Source organism: Haliotis cracherodii, unplaced genomic scaffold, assembly GCF_022045235.1.
Source record: "Haliotis cracherodii isolate W230 unplaced genomic scaffold, xgHalCrac1.p SCAF_9, whole genome shotgun sequence".
Lineage (NCBI taxonomy): Eukaryota > Metazoa > Mollusca > Gastropoda > Lepetellida > Haliotidae > Haliotis > Haliotis cracherodii.
Window position 1 is genome coordinate 8992517 of NW_027266343.1, and position 6205 is coordinate 8998721.

Consider the following 6205-nt stretch of genomic DNA (forward strand, 5'->3'; position numbering starts at 1 on the left):
CATGTCCGGGGTGCCCACGGCGTCTACCCACTCCGACGGGAGGCACGCCAAGACCAAAGGGCGGGGACGCCAAGCCCAACAGCAGGAATACCTAGACCTCATGCGCGGAATCGATATGGCCCAAAAGCGTTTGATTTCGCGATGGCACACAGACACATACAGACAGTTTTCTCCTGAGAACTGTTATGGTAAGAAAATGGATGAGATGAGAAAAACGTGCGGTGATCGCTTGTGGCATGACGATGAACCTTCAGCTTCAGGTAGTTTCCGCATTTAAAATATCAGATGTCCATTTTCTTACCAGAAGACACGTTTTGTAAACTAACTTAAATTAACAGTATGTATTCCAATTCCTGAAGACCCAGTACGTTTACCACAAAGCTACATGTAGTCCATCGCCACGAAATCGACAGAGAAGGTAAAGCCAGTTGTTTTGATTGTATATATGTTCAGTGCATGCTTCAGCTGTAATAAGATGCCGCAATTCTAGGATCACACTTGCATACCTTTGGCGCAACGAAACCTATGATCGTCGGTTCGAATCCCAGTTTCGACCTTTTTATGTTCCAGGTATGTCAGCATTATACCCTAGATTTTGTGGGTTTTACCCTTAATACTTCGGCCTTACGTCTCACACCAAACTGACACGCCGTGATAATAACGTATTAGGGTCCGGAAACAAGGATGACCAGATGGTTTATGTGCATAGTTTCGTCCCTTACCTAAGGGCATCTACTAGTCATGGATTCGGATTCCAGAATACCACATGGCCTAAGAGGAATTCGTTCTGCTTGTAGTTGAAAATATTTTTCATAGAAATACTGAGTGAAAGTAAGTTCCATACAAGTGCACAAATAATATGATGTTAATAAATGCATGATTGCAATACATCATGGTCACTACGCTGCACAATTATTTAACAGGTCAATGGATCAGTATACCCTCAAATACATTTGAGTAGTATACAACACATCTGACTGTCGAGAAGGTTTTGTATTCACGTTATCATCTTAAATATCTGGATATGCATTTGCTGCTGTTGAACAGAGGCATATTCCGAACAAAATGACTTGTCAAACGATTCAGGGTGATGCTCTTGGAACTCTCATGATTCGGTCTTGCAGGGAAGCTATGCTTTTCCATGATACCTTCATAATATGTGCCAAGTTCCAAAGTTCCAACTCACCTAACTACTCGTTCTTTACGTCCACGGAACTAGTCTGTTCATACGTCATAATATGTGTAAACCGTATTGGTTTATTCACTTTATAATATATCATAACCAAGTGATGTTTTCTGATATTTTATTTTAACTCCCAATCGTATCCGTTATACATTCAAACGTAGCATGAGGTGAAAGCATTGTTATTCTCAACGTAATACGAAGAATTCCCTGTTATCCATGAAACAACACGCTCGGCAACTGAGCATGATTTATTATTAAATATCGATATTCATTTTGGCCCAGTTTCGCTTGTTGGTATTATTGGTTGGGGGAATAGAAAGAAAATGTTCCTCCCTTATCCCCTTTGTTTTCAAGAGAAAAATTGTGTTAAAAGTCCTACCTTACTCCTCTCTTTCGAGAAAAAAATGCCCAATAAACATTTATTGGTATGCAGCCTTACAGCATCTGTGATGTGTCACTCACCATATCCTCCGATACCTTGGCGGCCAAGTTTGGGGTGGTCACGGTGTCTCCCCAGTACGAATGGAGGGACGCCAAATCCAATACCGGGAATACCAAGACCGAATGGGTGGAATCCATACGGCACGAAGGCGTTTGCTGTCGCAATGACACACAGACAGACCGTTGCGACAACGAAGACCCTCATGTTCTGATTCTGTTCAAGAAAAGATTGTAATTTCTAACTTTCTTTTATACTTTAAAACAATGATCTTTGCTTTGTTGATAACCCTATTCCCATCATAAATACATATACACACAAAACAAATGGCATCATGCAATTGCATGCAAGCAGAAAATGTACAGTCGAAAATGATTAAATTACTACGGGGGATTGTTGTGATAAAATATTCGAGTCTTGATGAGGAAAAATCGAGATGATCGCCTTTGGTATGGCGACGCACTGCCAGATAGAGGCACTTTCCACATCTACAATAGTAAATGCCTATTCTCCTACTCAGTGAGAAACATGAGTTACCTGTACATGAGCCCTGTCTCAAACATCTCGATTCTGCCTATTTTCTTACTCAGTGAGAAACATGAGCTACCTGCACAGGAGCCCTGTCTCAAACATCTCGATTCAGATCAAAATCACTTGATCAAAAAAAAAATAATATAATGTAATTCAAATTAGATCTACTAACATGTAACTGGAATAGACACAGGGTATATGACCTTCAGGTGATGCTGAGAGGGCAGTATCCCAAGCAACCCAGGTTTTTATACCCGTATGTCAACCAACGTTCCGTCCTTAATTTTGTTTGTGAACAGCCTTCGTTTATTACATTGAAATATGGTCAACAGTGATGACTACCTGTTATATAATATCTTAAGCAACAGTTATTTACAATGTATGTCACGCTGTTGACAGTAAGAAGAACAATGGACGATGACTATGAGTTGCTTCATGTCAAATCAAACCACTACATTTGTATGTGTTAGTTAACATTTCTTTCAGGGCTGAGCTTCCATCGACCTATTGTAAATCGTCCTGCTTGTAGGAGAAGAATGTTGTTGATGTTTTTAATTTCTCATTTTTTTATTATCTTAGCGTGATAAATAAAAATTGCGTTTTCTTTGTCACGCCTATACTCTGTTGACATTTATGGGTTGAATAAGGTAGACATAATTTTATGGATAACAACTTCTTTAATAAGAAGTTGTTATCCATAAAACTGTGTCTACCTTGTCATACGTCAACATCTAAGTAATGCCTATCAAACAATTTATGGGTTGAATCATTAATATGGAAGTATTGCTTGAGGTAATTGGAGTATAGATTTTAATTAAATGTTCTGTTTTCTCTACATAAATCATTATGTCGATCATGTTTGATAAATAACGGATGTGAACTACATAAAAACTGTGCGGTCATTCCTGACGTGATAATATTCGGATGGAGGCCGTACAATCTCATTATTTCATAGGAGCTCACTTACAGTCCGTGACGTCCTTTTGGATGCATACGTTTATCTTATACACTGTTTGTCAGCTTCTGTTGGAAACACAATTGTTTGAGAATGGGTAATAATATAATGCCACTTTTAGCATTTCTTACTTTAAATTTGTTTTTCCTGAAGATTTGGCTATGGTTTTATATAACCTTTATATATCACAACCTTCTATGACCGAGAGAGTATGATTTAATGAAACATTTAGAATTGTTTCTTCTCTTGTTCCCAGAAGACATGGCCACTGTTCTTTATTACTTTTCCATGCCCATTTTTTGTAGTACGATGACACATTTTAGAGTGAGTGGGTATGATTTCCTGGGATTATAGCAACATTCTAGGTATGTCAATGCCAGGGAAGCGAAGAGTTAAATTCGTTGATTACGGAGAGTTGAGCCCTGATCTTTCCCCTGGCGATTTAACCAACAGGCTACATGTAGTCCATCGTCATAATATCAATTGAGAAGCTGAAGCTGATAGTGATTACTTGTATGTTCGTCGCATTGCTTCTTCTGTAACAAGGCGCCATGATTCTATGTTTTATGCATAGTCTTTGTTTCATTGTCTCAATACTGTAAGGCAACATGCGCCTAGTACTTGTATTACAGTGTATTGCAGAGTAGCCTCCCTTGTCAATCTAAGACCAACATTACTTCAGGCTTTCATCCCATATTAAGCTGACAAGCCTTGATGCAACTGTTAAAAGAGGCGTTAAACCACAACTCTCTTACGCACATGGTTGTAGTGCGTATGGATTCAGAATATATTGTCCTTGGAAAGATACTTGTCAAATATTTGCCGTTATGGTCATATTATATGAAATGTTGTCGTGTGTATTTCCGCAATGTTTGGAATAGTTATATGAAAGAAGAATAAAATTTCGTTAAAAAGGAAATATTACAGTAATCATATGTTTTATTGTTTTTAGCATTTTTGCACTGTTCTGTTCCTATGTCGCTGCACTTATTATAAGGGAATGGGAATACCTTAGGAAAAAGATAGACAGGCAGGCAGACAGAGCGTCGGTCAGACAGAGAGACAGGCAGAAGATTACTGGGAAGCTAACATGGATACAAACTGACATTAATCTGTGTTTATGATTCATTAATCTGAAAATGCTAATTCAGACGAGTTTTGTGATACGATTCCGTTTGTTTGTTTGTTTTCTCATTCATGATGGAGAGAAAACGACAAATCCATGCAGATAGACGGACGGACCATTTCCATCTCACTCGCAATTACATAGAACATAACTATATCATGAAACATATCCGGTAATTTGCGACCAATCGCCTCGCGATTTATGACAGATGATAAAACCACTCAGTTATAAAATATAGAGTGCTATAATGCAATTTTGCTGTACATTAAAGGGCGCCTATGCGTGAGGTTGCTGCAGCAGATTTGATACAGAAAAAGTCATGTCGTCATTTGACAAAAGTACTGCAAGTTGTTGACTTGTGGATAACACATTAAAAATCGGGCCATATGTTATAGCACTTCCGTAAAATATCTTTACGTAAAACCGTATATAAAGGACAACTCTCCCTTAAGCAAATCATAATATAGATTAATCACCACATCCATGCCACGAGTAACCCACTATAACACATACAAAGATTACTAATCCCTGGTATTTCTAGCTACAAGGGTATCATTTGCCGTGATTCATGAGTGAGCTTAAGGGCAGATTAGGACAATGGTCAATACAGACATTGACCAGTGGGAACGGGGGCGACGGACATCACTCACACCCGTCCGACAACAATAGTTTGACCTGTATATAACACAACGTGACAAGCATTAGACTGATATTGATCCGAAGATATTTTACACGAAGGTCGCGCATACGCAACGTCTGTAGAACTCTGTAAGTTGACACGTGGAGAACAGCTGTTGTTGAATCGTATACTTTTCAAATGTTATCTTCACACCTTTTACCTTTGTTTCATATTCAATGAACCTATTCCTCGTGTGCCACTTCAGACTGTCTATCAAAACCTTATTGTTTCTTAAGTTATTGAAGCTATACTTCAGTTTCTACCTGTACTGTTTACTTGCCGATGACAGGAATGGTGGTAAACCTATTTTTGTCGACGCATGTAAACGTGTAGACTAACACTAATTCTATCAAAATATTTCTTTAAGATAATTGTATTTTTTATCTTCAAGAGAACTTTTCCTCATCTGATATGGGGAATAAATGAAACTAGACTTGGTTTAGTTTATTCTAGACTTGCCTAGGCTTTTAGTTAAAAGTATATATATAATTCACTGTCATGGCGCAGGACTAGTTAATAGAATAATCTTGAAACTGAATCATAATCAATGCGAACTAGTACAGAGTTGGAAAATCCTTCTGGAGAGTTCATTTATTGTCACATAGTCACATTGACCTTCACCGACAGTCGATTCCGATTGTCTTTTTCAGATGATGATGATGAAGGTGACAGTTGTCATGGTCCTGTGTCTGGTTGCCGCATCACACGCCTACATTCTGCCCTACCCTCGTGTGATGTATCCAACCGTCTTATATAGAAGAAACCTCACCCCAGTCAGACCTTCTCACGTCCAGGCCACCCCCGGACTCAATTCATTGGATCTCATCGATCAAGGTAATGTAAAAACTGATGAAGATGTGTGATAAGTGGATTGATTGAAGATGGGGTTCGCATTCCAGTGATGTGATTAAGGTTTTACCTACGTGTTATATGCATTTAAGATAGGTTATTCTTCTTGCCGAATAAATCCTGATGCATTCAGACACATTACGAGGAAACGAGTGACCAATCTGTCCAATGCAGATCAAATGGGCGAATGGGTTGGGTTTAACGCCGCTTTTAACAGTATTGCAGTCATATCGCGGAGTGTCAGCTTAATGTGGGAGGAAAGCCCGAAGTGATGTAGGTCTCAGACGTTTACCACTTCGGTGAAACCCACGAGCACGGGTATGGTGCTGACAAACCTAGAAACATAATCGGGGCGAACCGGGATTCGAACCCAAAATCATAGGTTTCTGGCGTGTCTAAGGGAAGCGACTCTGCATCCCGGCGCCTTAGACGACTGGGCC